The 22,368-nt window shown below is 37.5% G+C and overlaps 1 long non-coding RNA gene across 1 annotated transcript; it reads right to left on the bottom strand.

Annotated features, from left to right (window-relative positions):
• Nucleotides 1-952: 952 nt before the first annotated feature.
• Nucleotides 953-2,323, bottom strand: LOC149831576 (uncharacterized). The gene is made up of 2 exons (XR_016433035.1): nucleotides 2,187-2,323; nucleotides 953-1,425 (listed from the first exon to the last, which is right to left on the bottom strand). It is a non-coding gene; the product is annotated as an uncharacterized LOC149831576 (long non-coding RNA).
• Between the last annotated feature and the right edge of the window lie 20,045 nt (nucleotides 2,324-22,368).

Genomic DNA, 22,368 nt, shown 5'->3' with positions numbered 1-22,368 from the left:
AGAGAAGCTACATGAGATGCTCCAGAAATGACATTACATTAAATACTGGAGCCGTTCTGATGAATTTGAAATTCTCTCCGTTGAACCAATTGATCAAGGTGGGAATAAGAGAGAGATGGCTGATATATAAAAAATAAATCAGAAGTCTCAGTTCTCCACATTAGCAAAGCATCTGATGGAAGCTGTGTTGGTTATTGTTGATAGAAAATAAGAAATGGGATACTGGATAGGTATTTTTTTTTTTCATTGTGGTAAGCGGGGTCCTGTGTCAAGCTGAAGGCCTAGGATCGAATCCCTCTGCCACATAGGGCCGGTGTTGTACTGGTAGGGATCTGCCTAACCCCAGCTTGCCTTTCAATATAAAAAGATAATAACAATGATGCTGTCATTGACACCAGCCTGTGTCTCCCCAATGGTAGTGGGCTTAGAGAGAAGGTGCCGACCCCTTTGTAGCAGGTTTGACTCTCACTGGGTCTATGGGTGTCTTTCATTGGTGGGTTCCGTAAGAGCTTGGTTGTCAATAACAACATCTGAGAACTTGCTCATGAAAAACAATATTGTGGTCATTATGGTTGACATTAAGTTGAACCTCAAGGAGAAGGCCAGTCAGTAGCAGGAATTGGGATTGTTTCAAACTTGTGCTCATGTCACAGGGAAACACCATTTTGGCCTTCCGCCCCCTGGTGACACGTGTAGGCACACGGATTCGGACACGGATTCATAAGGCATATATTTTAATAATATTTTATTGTTTTCAATGATATTTCAACCAAAGCAATTTTAAATGTTAAAATATCAAAAATCAGTTTTTTATTGCTCATGTAGGGGCATTTGTTTTGTCCCTTCTTATAAAAGAAGCCCCAGAAAGAAACCAACGTGCTCAATTTGAAATTCCCTTTTCTTTTGTTACGAAGGAAAGGTAATTTCAATGTTCTACATGCCAATAATCCAGTTCAGAAAAGTTCAGGTTATGGAAGTACTCAGGTATATAAACAATGCTAACCAAAAGAATTCTCCCATTGCTTCTACGTAAATTCTATCATCCATCTCACATACCCACCCACTCTGGCTATCAAAAGCTCAGAGAATTTCCAAGTCTCTCACATTAACATCCAGTCAGCTTGGGACTAAGGTCATGGTTGTTGGTCACCGTCGTCGCTACTGCCCGCTATCCGCATCAAAGAATTCCACCAGTGCATGAAGTATCTCCATTCAGCTTCAATCTACACATCTACATAAGGGCTGAAAGGAGTTCTCAAGGCCATCCTGCAAGAAGCAGAAGACATGAACATCCCTTCATTGTTGCTGCACTTCCTCTTCTTTACACAAGGGTGCTCAGGCTTCTTGAGATCCTCAACACTCTTTACATCCGAAATGCACGTAAAAGACTGTGATTTCCCCGAGAAAAACTTGGACAGACCTCTTCTGCACAAAATCAAGAACACCCACAATCACAATCAGGATCATGGTGACAAATTTATCGGCACCTACAATTGAAATCATGACCATAATGACAAATTCAAAAAAACATGATTGGAACATGCTCTTTCCTATGAAAAGAGGATATTTTTTTCTAAAGAGGCTTGAGAAGAGCATCTCCATGGGAAATATGTGGTGAGCCTTACACTCAAATGCAAAAAAAAAATCTATCAAAATGGGCATAGTTACCAAGAAGCGAAATAGGTGGAAAGCGATGCATGAAGTAAAAGTGAGGAAGCTAGTGTTAAAAAAGTAGTGTGAGCATGAAAAGAGATTGGTTTTGGAAGCTTGTGAGAAGCTGAAAAAGAAACGCGAAGGAAATTAACAAGGGGAAAACGAGTGAAAGGAAAGGAGTGTGTGGAAAGCAAAATAAAATAAAATAAAATAAAATAATAAAATAAAAAACACAATAAACAAAGGAGAAACAAGAGGGAAGCAAGTGGGAAATGGAAGAGAAACGAATGAAAAATGAAAAGGATGCAAGAAGTAAAAAACTTCCCATGGTTCCTCCTTGGCACTTTCTGCTTTGAAAGCATGCTTTCCCCCCTTAGGAAAGCACTTCCAGTTACTAAAAATGAGTCAAACCTCCCCCATGGAGAAGCACTTTCCCACTTGGTCATCCCTTTCATGAGAAAGTGGCTTTCTGTGGTAGGTAACAAACAACCCCCAAAAAAAAACTCAAAGAGCAATGCGGGCTTCATACGCACTTTCTAGGAAGATGGGTCCTCAGGGAGCTCATGTCAAATGCCTGTGGATCAACATCATGGTCATCTCCATTGACAATATGCAGTTGGTCTGTATCTGACTCAGGAGCCATGGAGAGAGAGAGAGAGAGAGAGAGATGTTGTTGAGGGGGTTATAAACTTGGTGTAACGGTCGAAAATAGGGGAGGTTTGGATAGGACTACACGTCATGGATGGAGACTTGTTTCTTGAGCGCCAAGACATGCATGAAAGGTTGGCAACTTGACACCATCACCTTAGAAAGAAAAGACTTGGTGTGGGTTCATCCACATCCTTATTATCTAGACCCACTCTTGTTCATCCAAATAGGCACTCCTCTGATCATTCCTTTATCCTTAACCAGCTGGTCAATTATACCATCAAGATTGCCTCAGATGATCTTGTTTGTGCCTGCAATGAAGCGCATAGGGATGGTAAACGAATCAAGCAACTCATGGTTTGGCTCAATTAGGCTGGCTTGAAACTTGTTCATGATCGTCAAGTTGGTTTGATGAGACGAGCAATGAGCCAGCTTGTGGCTCAGGTTGTCTGGGTTGGGCTCATGCAAATTTGAAGCTCGGATTTGCTTTGCACTAGCCAGACGAGCTGAGCCAAGCAATAGCTTGCTTGAACGGCTCATGTTCAGTTCATTCGGATCGTTTATCAGCTCTTTGGGATCACCAACAAGGCTACTAAGCTCGTAGCAGGTCTTGCCGACAACCTACCATGGTTTCAAAACTAATTGTTTGAGGCTTGATGGGTTTATGAGTTGGTCCAATCACAAAACTCAAGGGTGATGCATGATCACTTTGTAAAACTATAAGACCGTGGGGTCATGTTCTTGACCTTTGATTTTGAGGATCGACGGTCTAGATGATAATGTGGCTCAGCCAAAATTGGCATCCTAATCTCACGGTTCCTCATTGCTAGTGCCAATTTGCTTTGGCTCTTGGTCCACAAAAAACAAGAGGGCTGTCTATAAGCGGTATACAGGCAACTAAGTGGCCTGCCTCATGGCACGGTCCCATCTAATTGTATACCAACTTTATCCGGATATTTAACAAATCAAACATATTTATCTGGTTAACTAAAAAAAACTTTGACAAGTTCTTTTTTCAGATTTAGGAAGAAAATTTTCTTACAGTGATTATCAATGTTGCTGATTCATGTTTGTGTGTATATACTACTTGTGTGTGTGGGTGTCCATGAGTGAAAGTGGATGTTACAAGCGAAGTCTTGGAGAGCCTTGTAACAAAAATTTAAGCCTTGGAATTTAGCCCGTGCCAGTGGGACCTAGACCTGATAAGACTACTCCTAGGCTCCACTCATCTCCTGTGCCATCCCTCATCATTATACCCCTCTAAAATCTTATCGATCCAAGTTGTTTTCATCAAACTTGACTTAATGTGTGGATTCAGCACGATCGATTTACTAGGAATATATCCTTGGAACACTTTTTTTAGACCAAATGACTTTTAAAATCAGAATACTTATGTTTTTTTTGTCGTTGATTTTTTAATAGCAAAACCCTGTACCCAAGTCAGATACAGGCAATTCAAATGCCAGCCTTCACTAAATGGACGATGTAGATCACATCTACTTGATTTAAAAACAATTGGCATCAATGAGATCCCAAAGAGGAGTTATGACAATAGGGACGACTGAAACCGAATTGCTGTTTGGTGCATCTTCAAAACTTGAACTTTGCTCCAATCTTGGTGGACCGCTAAATGAAAATAAATGCCTCAATATTGGTAAGGCTGGAAAAGAAAAAGTTGAAATATATATAACACCCTCATTGTCATGAATATTGATGAGATTTTGAAAAATATTGTGATTTTTTTTACATTATGTTAGAAGCTGGTAAAATACTAAAAAGAATGATATGTTTAGGTATACTTAAAATATCACAAATCTATCATATGTGAGTTTAACACCTTTAAAATTTCCTGTATTTTCTTGTAATTTTCTTCTATATTTTATGTGTTCTCTTATATTTTAAAATTTTTATATGTTGATATTTTTTTGAGAAAACAAATTATTTTGAATATATAGCAAGAATTTCTCTCACCAAACGTCCAAAGACAACGATATTTATGACACTGTTGTGTTGCCACTAAGGATGTAAACGGGTCACATCTATGCAATACTGAACCCAACCTTGTTGGATCTAGCCTAACCAGATTAGGATTCGGATTTGAAATTGGATGGAAAACATGCAATTCTGATTTCAAACAGCTAATCAGATATATTTTTTTTGCAATTCTGATTTCAAACAGCTAATCGGATATTTTTTTTTCTATATGCAATCAGCTTCGATAATCCATTGGATTCATACTTGGATTTGGACTTGAGTACAAAACTGCATATCTAATATGAATCAAATCCTTTTTCTTTTTTTTTTTGTTATAACATCTGATTGACCAAAAGTGGACTCAATCAGATATCGGATCTAAATCCAATCCACTGATATCTCCTAGCTCCCACCCCTATAGGAGGGGGGATCAGGTGTGCGATGTAATTGCACACTTTTACTGTGCCACTGCACCTGATCACCCTTCATTTTTGGGATACAGCCTATCAGCTGTGGGGCCTAACAACAAATGGGGGGCGATCAAGTGCAGCAGCACACCAAAAGTGTACAATCACATTGTAGTTGACCTTCTGCTAAGCGACACATAGCCAGATCCACATGGCTTATTTGATCATTTGGTATTCCTATTTTTTTAGTTTGGCTGTATTGGAGCATTGGTAATGGATAATGGATATAAGTAATTGATCGGTATCTCATTTTAACAATTTAGTAGGATTAGGATTTGCTTTCTTAGTTAGGTGTTTATCCAGATAGGAAACCTGAGTCATGTGGAATTCTAATATCTCATCTATATATAGATGAGAGGGGCAGACAATCAAGAGTACAGTTGCATTAGAATTCAGATTTGTTTATTTCCAGTTTGTTTTTGTTATTTCCTGTTTTAGTTAATTTTCAATAATTTTCTATTAATTTCCTGCAATTTTTATTATATTTCTCATTTTTCCTAGATATACTTGTAGCTGGTTAACATTGTCTTCCCTGCCCCTATAGTGGTATTTTGGTAGTGCACTTTCTTTTCAAGAATTCTTCCATCATTTTGTTATTCCAGTGGTGGCTTTTCACATTGAACATTTAAAACCATAAATATTTGTTTTTGCTTATCTAAAATTTTGAGACTGCCAACTACCATAATGATAAAATGTTTTTTTGGTAAATATCAGCAGCCAAATTCTCAGAATATTCAGAAAATGTTATTTTCTCACACTTTTTGGCAAAAAAAACAGGAAAAATAAATTTAGAACAAAAATAATTAATTAGTTTTTTAGCCAATATTTACATTTTTAAAGGCAGGCTACTATCTCACTTATTTCTCGTTTTTTTGTTGAGAAAAAAATGATGATATACCAATTACTAGTTGAGAAAAAGGAAGGGAAAAAATAAAAAGAACAAGACTACCCCAAATAGACTGAACCAAGCTTCATGACTCATGACAGGATTGCTCCCATCATGTGCAGGTTCTCGGATATAATAGTGTGTTGGTGCTCAGTGCACAGATAGACATACATTCTAGAATCAAGTTTACAGACAAAGTATTGGAGAATGCACGGAAGAACATATTTGATCATTGTAAATTCAAGACATAAATATGTGATTTTATGTTACATGAATAAAGTACAAACACATGCTGATTCAAGACACGAATAAGTGAGTTTATGAAAAGTAGGACATGTGAGCACAATTTTTTTAACTTTGTTATTTATAAAATGTAAATATTTTTTTTAGTGAGGTCAATGGAAAACCTTCTCCTATCAGTATATATACTAAAAATATACAAACTTTTAAATGAATTCTTAAAACATAAGGATGTGTTTGTATTGTATAAAGAGATGTATAGATGATGATGATGCCGGTCGGACAAGTTTCTTGTATAAATAAGATCATGAAGTGCCTTATTGATAGCAATTTTTCTTTGGAGGTCCCAAGGTGGTGCTCTTCTCTTCTACTTATTATCTTTCTCATGTTTGTGTGTTACAACATCGAAGAAGACCAAACTGTTTTTCTTCCTTTTTTTTTAATCTTACCATAGATTTTCACTAGATAAATGTTCTACTTTTGTATGATGACCAAAAAAGAAAATAAATTGTTTTCCACTCGTCGGTTTCAAATCATCAGTATAGACAATGAGCTTATATGAGCCAAGCCTTATTAATGTTCAAAAGCCTATTTTATGAGTTTGAATGAGCTATCATAAGCCAAACATGAGACATGCTATGAGTTGCCCAGCTTGTTATCCAGCCCTACGTACAAATAGTGCATACAATAACTATGAAATGAACTAATTATTGGGTACAAAATAAGCTCAAGAGAAGATGTACTACACATGTAATACTATAATGAGAAATTTTCACATCCTCTATGATGCAAAATCTATAAGAGTTTGTTTATTTCATGCCTTTTTCAATGAAAGAACCCCTCTCCATAGAAAAAATCAGAACCTTTTTCCTAAGAGGAGTAAAACAAACATCTTCAAGGGAAATATTTGGTGGGGCCACATGATAAATTCAGAAAATAAAAGTTCTTATCAAAGTCGGTTCATACCTCCCACCCATGAGACATCTTAGAATGACTTTGAAAATATTGCATTGTAAGTCTCTCTCTCTCTCTCTCTCTCTCTCTCTCTCTCTCTCTCTCTCTCTCTCTCTCTCTCTCTCTCTCTCTCTCTCTCTCTCTACAATATGGAACTCAAGAAATTCCTTTTTTGTATTGCAGACTGTTGTATGCTTTCCTTGCGTGGATGGTGTGTTGGAATTTGGAATGAATGAGCTCGAATCACCTTCCCACCTTCATTGCTCTTTCTACCTATGCTTATGCTTTATCATTACTTGTCTTAATTCTATATGTTGGAAATGATTTCTCAAGGCGGCAAAGGATTCTGCCCTCGATATGATTTATCATTAGGGAGGTAGAGCTCATGCTCAATCAGGCAGAAACGGTGAAGATGGAACCTCATTGGCAACCCAAACCCAGCATCCGAGTCACCGTTAGTGGTGGGTCTGTTACAGAAGGGGTATGAATTAGTTACCTTGCAATTCTTTTTTTCAGTGTGAAGGCAGCGTACATTTGTACATACATGGCTAGAGTCTTTGGAGAGAATTTTTCATCCATTGGTCATGGATTAACGTCATAAGCAACCATTTTGGTGTATTGTTTGATTTTAGCCATTGAATAGTGAAGCTTTTATTTTTTCACTTGGTTGAATTTTTGTGAATGTTTAGTATTTCCTTATGTGAATTCAGATGCATTAAATTATGTTTTTTGTTGCTTATTTATTTCACAATTGTGGTTAAATTTGTAATGTGTGAGATTCTTCTATAGGTGTGCCGATTGGGCTTTCAATATTTGTTTCAAAAATATCTATCCTAACCCAATCTATATCAACATCGCCATTTATACTTTTGACAACTTCAATGTTCACTAGCCCAATGTGGTTTCGGCTCATCATCATTCATGTTATTCTATTGACCTACATGATTGCTGCACATATTAAATAAATCTCAAGGTTTTGTTCTAATAATAACTTGTCAATCTACAGTAGTATGATCTTGCACATAAAAGACTTGTTCTACATGAGAAGCAAACACATAAGGTTCATCCTCCATGCAACGCAAGTTTATTTTGACAAGTGTAAAACCAAATTTATCTTTATGTATCCTCTTTGCACAAGGATTGGGGGCATCATACCATTCATACCTAAATAGAATAAATCATATATCAACAAGATATTCAACCTCAATGTTGTCTGTAATGTATCCATAATATATGACATCACCAACTATCAGGTTTCTATCTCTTGCACTTGAATAACTTAAAGTTTAGGCACTGACAACGACACCATTATTTTGAAACTTCTTTCTTCGTGTCGTTTTGTATAAAACTAAAAACCATTTATGACAAAACCAGTGTATCTCCTTGCAACTTTTTGAGGATACCGAGAAAGCCATATTATCGCATTCAAAACTTCATCGCTAGTACCTCCATCACATAGTTGAGGAATCCATTACATTAAAAATGTGATTAAACATATTATTTTATGGACGTAATAAAAAATGTGTATTAGAGGATAAGGTAGTAGTTTCTTACGTGGTTCAGAAATCAATCTACAAATTTGGCCTTATGAATGAGCTCAAGTTCACGCTGACCCCTTGAACGCTCACTCTGAACCGATATTAAGTATTGTCTATAAGTATAAAATTTGACTCAAATGATACAAACTTATTTAAAGAAAATATAAATAATAATTGAATATAAAAATGATTGTAATCTTACTGAAGATACGGCAATACAGATTAATGATTAAATAGAATATATGTATAGACTCGATTCAATGTTGGGGGTGACATTAAACAATTCACTTAAGCCCAAAGTATGTCCCTTCACAACATTGAATTACTACCAGCTGCAACACCAACATCTTTTTCTTGATTTCTTTTTGGCCTATTGGACCTTGTCTCCACACTATGTAAATACTTAGAGCAAAATGTTAAATTTTCTTTAGCTAGGTATTCCTCGGCCATTAATCCTTCAAGCTAACTTCTTTTGCACATATATGCTTTCAGCTTACATAAGTTCCTAAAATATGTACACATCAATTGTAATAATTGATAATACACGATTGGTTAAAAAATCACAATAGCATTGTATTTATAAAGTATTGTTATATGTACCTTTCAATGGGATACATCTATCGGTATGCAAATGGCACACCCAACCTAATCTTTTATGCTAGATGAATTGGTAAATGCACCATGATATCAAAAAATGAAGGTGATTTTTTTTTTCTAAATGACACACTATCAAAATAATATGTTCTTTCAGTTGTTGCAACTCATCCTCATTCACAACATTGTAGCACAAGTCCTTGAAAATATGCAAAACTCAATAAGCACTGCATTGACCTTCTTGGATAACGTCCTTCTTAGTGCCAAAAGAAGAAATTGATGCAATAACATATGGCAGCCATGACTATTCAGGCCAAAATTCTTACATTCTTTCATGCATACACATTGTAACATGTTTGATGAATAGCCATTTAGAACTTTTATATTTTTCAACACTTTACAAAATGTAGTTTTCTCCCTCTTGCTCATAGAAAAATATGCAACAGATATGAACACTCTAGTAAAATTAACACACCTTCATGGATGAAATGCATGTCCTATATTCATTGCTTGCAAATAGAGTCGAGCATTGAGATAATCATTTGTCTTCTTATCAATGTTCAACAACATTCCAATGATGTTATCACATATGTTCTTTTTTATGTGCATGACATCCAAGTTATAACGAAGCGAATTATGCAACCAATAAGGCAACTAAAAAAATGCTTTCTTTTTTCAGTACCATGAAAGATTAAGTTCACCCCAGCAACTAAACTGTGTGCATCAGTCAGTTCCTTCAAGTCATTCATGCCTAAAAGAGAATCTGGAGTTGTATTCATTTTAAATGTGTCATTGAATGCATGTTTGTCTTGCTGATATATATGATTCATAGACAAGAACCTGTGACACCCCATATAACACATTTTCTTGATGTTTTTTAGCTGCATATAACATGTATCATTATGGCATAATGGGCATGCTAACTTTCCTTTTATACTTCATCCTGATAGATTTGTCTATACAAGAAAATTGTTGATAGTCCACATCAAAGTTGCACGCAACTGAAAGCACTTGCTACTTGATATATCATAAGTGTAAACACCATTGGCCCACAATGTCATCAACTCCTCAATAAGAAGTGGCAAAAATACATCAATGTATTTTTCAAGAGAGTGTAGTCCAGAAATAAGCATTGACATCATCATGTAATATTGCTTCATACAATGTTTCATGTCATGTCACCTCTAATTGCTTTCTTCCAAGTCTTTAATGGTCTTCATTTTTTCTTACGTCCTACTTGTATTAGGTCAACCTTTCTCATAGACATTATGAGAGGTATTCGTGCAACATGTCCTCAAATATCTTAAATGACATACACTTATTTTATACATTATTGAGATGACTTCAAGGTGTTAAATATGTATATGTAAATGGATATATTTCATGTACTGTATTGTACCACTTGTACAGCATACTGTACTGTATTGTACCACTGTACTGTATTGTACCACTTGTACAGCATATAAATATCAATGGAAAGGGGAGAAGATCCTATTGCCGCCCAACATTTTTTTTCTCTCTTCCCTCTTACCTCTCTCTCTATCTCTTGCTACGATAGTAAGGTGACTCCCACATCTGATTTATCATATGGTATCAGAGCAAGGGCGTGGTAATCACGATCATCTGGAAGGCCCCTAAGGACCTTTTATCAACCCTAATTTCTGTTTTCCCAAATTTGGGAACCCTCATTTCTCAAAAGTGCCTCTTTTCTCAAACTTCTTGTGATTTCTTATCTATTTCTTGCAATATAGTTGATAAATCGTACATTCTGCACAATTAACTGAAAAATCGTGATTTCCAAAACTCAAAAATTTCTGTCCGTACGGTTCTGTCCGTACAACCTACGAATTTCTGTCATGCTGTTTGATTCATCCTTGATCTTCTTCCTTATGGATTCTAAAATCAGCCCCGGATTTCTTTCTCAACTTGTTTCTCACAAATTAACTCATGATAACTACTTACTTTGGAATTGCCAAATTCTGCCGTTTATCCGAAGTCATGGTCTTTCCGGGCATCTGGATGGGGGATCACCCGCCCCACCTATGACTATTACGCAAGAGGTAACTGGTAATGATGGGAAGGTGAGTTGCATTGCTATTCCAAATCCTGCGTATGATGTTTGGTTTCAGAAGGACCAATCTGTGGTTGCCTATTTGACTGCCACGCTATCTGATCGTATATTACAAACTATCTCTGACCATTTTACTGCTGCAGAACTATGGAGACATCTTGCTCACTCTTATTCACAGGTTTCTGAATCACGTGCACTTCAACTGAAATGACAGTTCCAATCTATGCGAAAGGGAACTAAGACCATTACTGAATTTCTAGGGGATATCAAAATTATCATTGATCAGTTGGCCGCTATTGGATATCCTGTTTCTGACAGAGATGTTGTTCAGCAGGTATTGGGAAGCCTTGGGCCCCAATATCGTATGTTTTGCACTGCATTACAGGTTGCCTCTACACTTCCATGCTTTGAGGATTTACAGGCCAAACTCCTACAGTATGAAGTTAGTTTGACTCAAGATCATCTTATTGATGATCCTCATCCTGTCATGTTTACATCTGGGTCTACCTCATTTCGTCCACCTGCTGCTCATATGGGTCGTGGAGGACTCCTTCCTACTCCTACTGCTCCACCTGCCACTAGAGGTACCCGTATCCCTACTTGCTTCCATTGCAACAAGCGTGGCCATGTGAAAGCAGATTGTTGGCACAACCCACAGAATCGCAACAAGGCAGGGAGGCCAGGACCAAGAGCTGGACAGATGAATGTTAGACAGTTTCAGGGGCAGCCACAGGGAAATTTTCGAGCACATCAGGGTACTGATCAGGGACAGAGTGCAAGGTTGCCACATGATGTGCAACAAATTCTGATGACTGCATTTAACAACATGAATTTGCGTCAGAATGATGATGGAGTTTGGTATATTGATTCTGGAGCAGCCACACATGTTACTTCTGATGCAGGTAAACTTTCCAACATGGTTCCTTATATTGGCACTGGCACTATTGTCACGGGAGATGGTTCCCACCACCCTATTTCTCATACTGGAAATGCATCTCTCTCTTTGTCACAATCTACACTACCATTGAAAAATGTCTTACTCACTCCTGCCATTGAGAAAAACATTTTATTTGTTTCTAAATTGGTTGATGAAACAAATTCATCCATGGAATTTACTCTGTCTTCTGTTTGTCTTAAGGACCTTCGAACCAAGAAGATGCTCGCTAAGGGTGAACGACGCGGAAACATGTACGTCTTTGAAGCAGCCCCCAGGACTTTGAAGACGTCATCTACCGTGACTCCATCTTTTTCTGCTTATTTGAGTCAGTCTTCTTCTGTTATGCAATGTAATAAGCCAGTTTCTTGGCATCGTCGGTTAGGTCATTGTAGTCAAGGGTTCCTTGACAAATTGTCTTCTCAGGGTTTTATTCCCAAAGTCAAATTAGATCATAAGTGTCCTAGTTGTAATGTCTGCAAGAGTCATGTACTTCCCTTTCAAAGTATCAATAAAAAAGCTTCCAAGCCATTTGAAATTATTCACTCTGATGTTTGGGGCCCAGCTCCTATTTCATCTCTATCTGGCTCTCGTTATTATGTGTTATTTCTTGACTCTTTCACTCGTTACACTTGGATTTACTTTATGAAATCTAAATCTGAAGTGTTCAAACTTTTCAAACAATTCCATGCTCTTGTTCAGAACCTTTTCAATTCAAATATCACTTATTTCCAGTGTGATGGTGGTGGAGAATACATATCTCATGATTTTAGTGAATATTTAAAGGACCATGGCATCACATGTAACTCCTCTTGTCCTTACACTCCACAACAGAATGGAGTAGCAGAACGTAAGCATCGGCATATTGTTGAAACCGCGTTAAGTATGATGCACAATATTGATATTTCTTTCTCTCTTTGGACTGAGGCCTTTCACACTGCAGTGCATATCATTAACAGGTTGCCTATGGAATTATTAGGAGATCAGTCTCCTTATTATTTGCTTCACGGTTCTCACCCTTCTTATGATGATTTGCATGCTTTCGGATGCATTTGTTATGTCCATGTGGATCATTCTTTACGTAACAAGTTTCAGGACAGAGCAGTTCAGTGCAGATTTCTGGGATATGCCGATGGGTATAAAGGATATAGATGTTATGATCCTATTTTGGGTAAGATTAAGGTGTCTAGAAATGTTGTTTTTGATGATGACCATTTCAGCACTTGTGATACTTCTCAGGTATATGAGCAAACTACTTATGATCCATGGCTTTGTGATACTTTGCTATATGACTCTATCAGAGATCCTGTTGTTGATGAACCAATTCAGTTTGAAGCAGAAAACTCCATCATCCAGGATGCACCTTCACGGTTTTCAGGTTTGGTTTATGCCCGTCGAGGAGCCCCTCCAACTCCATCTCACGAGGCTCCCCCTCTTCGACGATCCACACGTGAAAGGCATCCTATCCATCGTTGGGTTAGTAACAACAATTTTTCTCTTGACTTTCAGTTGTTTCTAACCAATGTGGCCAAAGAGAAAGAGCCGTCTACTTTCCATCAGGCAGCCCATTCTCGAGCTTGGGTTGAAGCTATGAACGAAGAAATGGCAGCACTTCATGAATGTCATACATGGGATATTGTTCCTCGACCTGTTGATAGAAATGTTGTTGGTTCCAAATGGGTTTACAAGATCAAGCGTAAACCAGATGGTAGCATTGAAAGATATAAAGCTCGCCTTGTTGCACGCGGATTCACACAACAATATGGGCAAGATTATGAGGAAACTTTTAGCCCTGTTGTCAAAATTGGCACCATTAGTGTGATCCTCACTTTGGCACTTCAGCATGGTTGGTCTCTTAGCCAGTTGGATGTCAAGAATGCGTTCCTACATGGGGACTTGAAGGAAGAGGTGTATATGGAGCAACCTCCTAGATATAGTGAACATGATGCGGCTACATGGGTTTGTAAATTGAGAAGGTCTCTTTATGGTTTAAAACAGGCATCTCGGTCTTGGTTTGAGAGTTTCTCCATGGAAATTCAGCAGCATGGCTTTTCTAAGAGTATACTTGATCATTCTTTATTTATGTATAAGAATGATCATGTTACTACTTGGGTTCTTATATATGTTGATGACATCATTATCACTGGGAGTGATGACGCACATATTGCTTTGGTCAAGTCTTTACTCATGGCCAAATTCAAGATGAAGGACTTAGGCCCATTGCGATACTTCTTGGGAGTTGAAGTCGATAGGCAAGATGATCGACTCACTCTAAGTCAACACAAGTATACTCTTGACATTCTTCACACCACTGGTATGATTAATTGTAAACCTCTCAGCACCCCATCTGTCTTAAATCATAAGTTTAGTGCAAAAGAAGGCCAATTATATCATGACTCCACTTTATATCGCCGCATTGTTGGTATGTTGCAATATCTTACATTTACAAGACCTGACATTGCTTATGCTGTAAATCAAGCATCTCAGTTTATGCATGCTCCCACTGATTGTCATATGAAATGTATTAAGCGTATTCTCAGATATCTGAAAGGGACTATTGGAGATGGATTGCTCTATCACAAAGATGAAAGCTTCACTACAGGACACCGTTTACTTACATATTGTGATGCAGATTGGGGTGGGGACCCTGATGAGCGTAGGTCGGTTTCAGGATATTGTGTTTTCATTGGCCCAAATATTGTCACTTGGAGTAGTAAGAAACAAAAGGCCATTGCTAAATCCAGCACTGAGGCAGAGTACAGGGCAATGGCAGCAGGGACAGCTGATGTCACTTGGGTACGACATCTTCTTCAAGAGTTGAATGAACCCATCTCTTCCTCTCTGCTTTTATGTGATAATCAAAGTGCCATTAATATTTCTTTTAACCCTATTCATCATTGTCGCACGAAGCACATTGAGATTGATCAGCATTTTGTTAGACAAAAGATTGAAACAGAAGAAATTGAGGCTTCGTATGTCAGATCAGAAGACCAAGTGGCAGACATCTTCACCAAAGGATTGGTTAGTCATCAATTTTGGTTACTTAAGGGCAAGTTGAGCATGATTGAAGATCATCCTCAACTTGAGGGAGGCTGTTAAATATGTATATGTAAATTGATATATTTCATATACTGTATTGTACCATTGTACTGTATTGTACCACTTGTACAGCATACTGTACTATATTGTACCACTGTACTGTATTGTACCACTTGTACAGCGTATAAATATCAATGGAAAGGGGAGAAGATCCTATTGCCGCCCAACATTTTTTTTCTCTCTTCCCTCTTACCTCTCTCTCTCTATCTCTTGCTACAATAGTAAGGTGACTCCCACATCTGATTTATCACACAAGGCACATCTTAATATATTCATTTCTAATTTTGTCTTTTCTTGCAACCCCATATAATTGTCTTAGCATACATATATCTATAATATGCACTATGTCTTCTTGTGTCTTTTAATCACCCAACATTTAGTTGCAAATAATAGTGTTGGTCATACACCATCATTATAAAAATATCCTTTCAGTCATAAAAGTATTGTTTTATCACATAACATGCCACTAGCATATTTCCACTTATCCCAATCAGCATTGGTTTTATTATTGTTATCTTCTTTAAATCATCTATTATGTTGTAATATAAATCATAAATATCAAAACTTATGGCATTGTTGAACAAGCATATCTTGTATTCTTATGATATTGCTCTCACTAGCTTTTGTACTAAACTTGCACTCATATTATTTCATCTATAACTAAAGCAAAAAGCTATGGGCTTAAAGAAGAAAATAAAAACAATAACTGAATGGTTGATCTTCTAGAATACTAGCTTAAAAATGGCTATGTGTGTTACTATCATTAGAAAGTGTCTCATGCAGTTGGCACCTATGCCACAATGATATGTAAATGCCAGGACATGAGATGTGGGTATGAATCACAACTTCATAATTTTTTAAAAAAACAAGACATAAAGATACAAAAATCTTAAATTTTAATCAATAAAAACCTAATTTTTGATATTTTAATATTAAAATATGTTTTTAATAAATAATATTAAAAGTTATAAAAATATATTGAAATAATGGATCTACGTTGTAGGGCCAAAATCCTACCTTGAAAAACAAAAGATTTGAGGTTTGAAAAGTTTTTTAGAAAAACATTTAATTTTGAGGGTTTATAGTGGATCTAACTAGAGTCCTACTCCAACTTAAACTCTTGAATTTTGACTTAATTTAACTTGAATTTAATTTGAATTTAACTTAAATTTAAAAGTTAAACTGAATCAAAATTGCAGGTGTAACACTAAAAGTATCTCTTTCCACTCATCCCCTCTTATCCAATGCTTTGGCTTGCATCATCCAACCCATCTCTAAGAGATCGCCATTGTGCATCCAATGCATGCACGAGTGTTGGGTGCATCAATTGAAAAGAGAGATCTTGCCTACCCAAACCAGCTCAAGACCCATATCGTAGAATGTCAGCTAGATGTAACATGGAGTGTGTAATGAAATCCAATCCAGAAATTGGTCAACCATGCATGCTGAGTCTCATCCTGGTCTAGTAGGCATGAGAAAATCCAAACAATTTTAATGATCAAATAAAAAAAATAAAGTAAATAGGAGGCCCATGAGAAGGGTTAGGAACATATACACGTTAGGTAGATGGGGTGTTTTTTGTTTCTTGTTTCTTTCTTTTCAAGTATGACCTTACAGATGTGAGCTACATACTTGATTTTATAAGAACCGGCTCTTTAATTATATGATGTCAAGTGAGCATATTTTTTAAGGACTTAAAATCAGTAGCTTGCAATTTTCATAAATATTTTAAATTAAAGATCATATTTGTCATGAAAAAACACCATTTAGATGTTTGTTTTCAATTTATAACCCGAAGAAACCGCACCTGGTACGAAGCTCTGGTCTCACTGGCTCAGCCTGCCATACCTACAATCGTCGTGCCGGCTGCGTAAAACCGAGGCTAGGACCACTGCCCCCTAGCCTATGCTATGCATTGGCTTGCACAGAGGGGTGACACAAAAGAATCGAACCTTGACTGCTCATCTAGCAGCCAAAGCCCCACCCCACTACGCCAACCTCCCTTGGGGCCACCATTCAGAAGTTTACGTTTACAAAAAAAACTGACAAAAATAAACCGTCCACACCTAGTTCATGCCTATGGTGGTATGTACCTACATGGAAAGGATTAGATCGGTCAGAGGTCTCTTGGATGCCGTTCGCTCATGTGATGAACGTCAACCAAAGCACAATGGTTGGATAGTTTACTTCTCATATGGGTCTCACAAAAAATTTTAGAGTGATTCATGTTTTAGATGAGATGATGAACGGCATCTAAAGCACAAAAAAGGAACGTCTGAAAAACAAAGAAAAATACTATTCCAACAATCATGTTCCAAAAGAAGTGTTTCTTGAACAAACACATTTCAAGAGAAGAGTCTCTTGAGGGATGAAGGGATTTCTCTCAGGGGTTGTGTTCCAAAGCTTGAACCCTCTTCATAATCTATAAATGCAAGTGAAACATTGTATTGAAGAAGATATATAAGATACACAGCAATTCATAGCAAGAAAAGAAGAGAGTTGAGAGTTCGGACCCCTCTGGCGATTTAGAGCGTAACCCCTTTGGCGATTTCGAGCGTAACTGCGATGCCTTCATTCCGCTGCAAATTCGGATTTGTACGAAGTCACTTTCCAACATAAAAAACAAAGAAAAATGGTGGTATTTGGATTGCTTAGTGGTGCCTCTGACATGATAGGATCTCCTTTATTAGTTCTGTTTTTATGCAGTCAAATCTGCTGCCTTTGATAATTAGACACTGTCTTATCCGGCTGTCGGTTGCCCATTTCTAGATGGATGGGTTCAATTCAACTGTGACAGACCTAGTTACCAGGCGTGCTGGTACAGTACAAACTTGCTGTGTCATCGTTCTCTCTGTAGACAAGAACTATCAAGTGATTTCTAACTCACTAGCCTTATTCTAAAGCCAACTCTCCTGCTGGATGCACAAAAAGGTAACGATCCGGCGTCACTTTTGTTACAAGGCAGACAAAAAATAACATGCATGACAACAAAATTATACTGTAGCAAGATTATGATATTGATGACAATGATCTGTTTCTTACAACAAGGGGTAATTTTTGGTTGGATATGTATTTGCTAAGCGAGACCTAATGGGGACACGGACACGAAGGTGTTTTCAACTTCTAAATGTGCAATAATGAGTTCACATGGCTATAGGCTGATTTTGAGAAAGTCGATTCCAGTAACAGTACATTTACTAAGAACCCGTTCTAAACAATCTTAACAATTTATTTAACAAAATAAACGTAAACTAGATTTAATATTACTTCAACAAACTACAAAGACGATTTAGATTCAGTCCTAATGACATGCAAACAGTCCACAACGCATCACAAACAAAATCAACAAAGGGGGTGGGCCAAAGTGGGATCGTCCCTTGGAAGGAATTCAGATTTACGCTCATTCAGCAAGTAGCACAAGTGATTTCCATTCAGCGTTTAAACGCGCAAACAGTCTTTAGAAAATAGACAGAGAACATGCAATGAAAAAAAAAACAAAGAAGAATACGTCAAACAAGCAATAGGTGTTATACGTGGGAAGTTTCTTAGCTCCGGCATCGGATCCACGCTGGCCAAACTCAGCATCACATCCAGATCAACCACAGCATTCCGTAAGGACCTTTCGGAAGGGTAAACTTGTCGGCCGTCTTCTCGATGGAGGCTTCAAACACGTCGATGGCATCTAAGGAGGTAAATCGATGGGGAGGTCTTCTTCTTCACAATTTTTTAATTTCAAAGGCAGCAAAAAGTTCTTCACCCCCCACATGTTTTAGGGTTTTAATAACGACGGAAGAGAGATGTTGCAGCCCTCCCTTGGGGTTTCACGTTGCCGCCCAAGAGGCTCCAATGGGGCTGGGTTTCCGTCTAATGGCTAGAAAGCTATGTCACACAGACTCGGTTAGGGGGTCGATGCACCCGCATCAATACGTCTCGACACGGGTGGGAACATGAGTGCGGTTTTGGATACAAGGCGGACACGGTCAACCGTGTGTCAGACTCGGTCAACGCACCGGAACCGAGTTTGTTCACATTTTGGACTTGGTCAACTTTGACCGAATTTATTTTTGTTCATTTTTTAGGGTAAAAAATTAAAAAAATCAAATTATATATATAGTTGTGTCCCCTAATATATATAGTCATGTCTTCTAATGGGTACAACTTTGACCGAGTCGTATTATTGTTATATATATATATATATATATATATATATATATATATATATATATATATATATATATATATATATATATATATATATATATATATATATATATATTTGTGTCCTCATGTCCAAAAATTTTGAGATTGCTCTGCACCTGTGTCGCACTAGTACCTGTACCCGCACCCATGTGACATAGCTAGAAGGCCATTAGTTGAATCCAAATCTGACCAAGTGTCCAACTTATCCTGGATCCAAACTACTCAACGGTCCAGCCTACACTACAAGAAAAATGCTAATTAGCGGCGAAAATTTGTGACGGATTTTTTTCATCGCAAATTTGCGACGGATTAGCAAGAGAAAACTATTTGTCACTAACATTCGAAATATTTGCAAAATTAGCGACGGAAATATCTCTCTCGTTAAATCTGTCACTAATTAAAGATGGATTAGCGACAACATTTTTTCTTCGCCAAAACACTAAAAAAACGCTAATTAGCGAGAGAATTTTTTCGTTGCTAATTAGCGACGAAAAAATTCTCACACTAATTTTGTCGCTAATTTTCGATTTAAACCGTCCCACCTGAGACGTGAAATTTTCCCTCCCTCCGTTTTTTCCTCCCCCCGTTCGATTTAAACCATCCCCACCTTAGGCGCTTCTCAGGACGCCAGAAGCTCCGTCCTTCCTCTGACGACACGCAGCGGCCTCTCGCACCCTCCGAGCGTGACAATGGCGTCGGCCCTCAGAGGCCAAAGGCTCGCGAGATCAACTCCCGCTACCTCTCCCCTGCATCGTCCTCCTCCTCCTCCCGGCGGTATCCGTCGCCAATCTCCACCGCCTCTCCCTCGTCGGATCCCGTCTCCACTACGACCCCGAAAAGGTCACAGTCGGCCGATCGACGTCGCTCCTCTACCCCCTCCCGCGCATCCACTCCTTCGTCGACAGTTTATTCCGTGAAGCGGGCGCCGGAGGTCCTCTGGCCGTCGACACGGAGCTTGTCGGTCTCCTTCCAGGGGGAGTCGTTCTCCCTCCCGATCGGTCGTCGCGAGAGGCCGCCTGCGGCTGCCCGTGTCCCTTCTCTCGTCATGACTGGCTTACTACGGAAGAGCATCCCGACGTCGGAACGCGCCGGTTCTGTACAAAAAAAAATTGCTCCTTGCCGAAGAACGTGCCGGCAGAGAGCAATTTTTTTAAAAAATTTAACGACGGATTAGCGATCACTAATTTAAAATAGCGAAGGACTCACGATGGATCATGTCTGTCACAAATTAGCGACAAAAGTAGCGATGGATAAGTTCTGTCACTACTTAGCGTCGAAAAAATCGTGATGAAAGTTATTCATCTCTAATCCGACGCTAAATTGTTTAGCTATGGATTAGCATCGGATTAGCGACGAATTTAGGTCATCGCTAATCCACAGGTTTCTTGTAGTGCTAGCCTAGATCAGAATCCGTCCAAGGGTGGATTTGGGTAAGCTGAAATAAAATATATATATATATATATATATATATATATATATATATATATATATATATATATATATATATATATATATATATATATATATATATATATATATATAACTACTTGAAAACCCCTCATACACCTGTAAATGGCCCAAACGAATCCTACCGAGCCATTGGAGCTAAACCTAAGAAAATAAAATTTTAAATATCTAAAACTTATTTCCAAACAAAAATAGTGTTTATTTTCTTCAAAATAAAATCAGGACGTTTCAAAAAAATTGCCCAAATAGGCATTTTTGTCCTACGGGCTTCAATTAAGTGGCATGAGCTAGGTTGGTGCGTTTAACATGTCTTCATCACGTTCTTCTTGATCTAGCCCAGATGCACTGCATCAGAATCTCATGATGCGGGTTGTTTTGAATCAATCTAATCTCATAGATGTGTTCACTGTGCTCGTTTAGTTGGGATCGACCCTTGGATCATGTTTTTCAAACACAAAAGTATGCTTTTATGAGTCCGAAAATTTGATGCTTTCATAGCCGTTGTTTTGTTATTTCTGGAAAAACTTGTACATACGGAAAACAAAAGCAGGTTCCCACTAATAAATGTATGTTATGGTCTTAGATGTAAGAGAAAAAACAAAAAAATATTGTATGCTAAATCGATTATAAATACAATAGACTATATTAGCTAACATAAACCATTTTTGGGTGAACCAACTTATCTAAAAAATTGAAATAGATCAAGATATTGCATAATGGGAAGTGACCTAATTTTCAGTAGGTTTGATAAATGAGCCGAACAAACCAAATGAAAGGTGTTCAATCTTGGCTTGTTTTTTGTAGTGAGTTCTAAACCTGTTGATAGAATTGCTCAAACTAGTTCATTTACCAAATAACTGCATACTATTTCAAAGTTGTAAGCAAAGGGATTCGAACTCTAAGTTTATTGCTTGTAAGCCAAAGACTTCCACCATCTACTTTCTATGGTATACAATATATGCGAAATGTTTTTATTACTAGATTATTACGAGCTGCCCTGAGCTAAACACCTGTTGTTAATGTTTGGCTTGCTATGCCTGTTTCACGAGTTCGAACAATTCTTCGTGACGTGATTAGATATGTTGATTGACATATACAAATATTATTGTATTATTGTATTTGTAATAATATTTCAATAAAAACATATTTTAATATTAAAATAATAAAAACATTCTTTATTGATTAAAAATAAATAAAATAGTATAATGTCCTCAAAAAATGTTGAACTTGCATGTCAATCTTTCATTGCGTTTTAGGTTCTACCTGTATCTTTGTGATACAGGTTGTCTAGAAATTAAGTAAGAAACAGGGAGTTCAAATAAGATAAATAGATGATAAGGTTGCAATATCATAAGCAAAGGGGTTTGGGGTCAGATTCTCATATGAATTACGGCCCAGCTTACTTATCAAAAACAAAAATAATGTTCTCTTATATATCTTGTGATTGCATGAGTTCTATAGAACACTTGGTCAGCAGTAAAACGGTTTTCCAAGCCTATGGAATTACTGGTTGAGAAATTAAAATCAGATAAGTAAAGACAACCAGATAAAAAAATTACCTAAAATTATTCAATAATTTCCTATTTGGCATCTAATTTTTGAGTCCGAAGGGTTAGTTGTGACTACACACTCTTCAAATACAA

Source organism: Nuphar pumila, chromosome 7 (genome assembly GCF_984573655.1).
Source record: "Nuphar pumila chromosome 7, dmNupPumi1.hap1.1, whole genome shotgun sequence".
Classification (NCBI taxonomy): Eukaryota; Viridiplantae; Streptophyta; class Magnoliopsida; order Nymphaeales; family Nymphaeaceae; genus Nuphar; species Nuphar pumila.
Note: the sequence above shows the minus strand (reverse complement) of the source record. Positions and strands in the feature narration are given on the sequence as shown.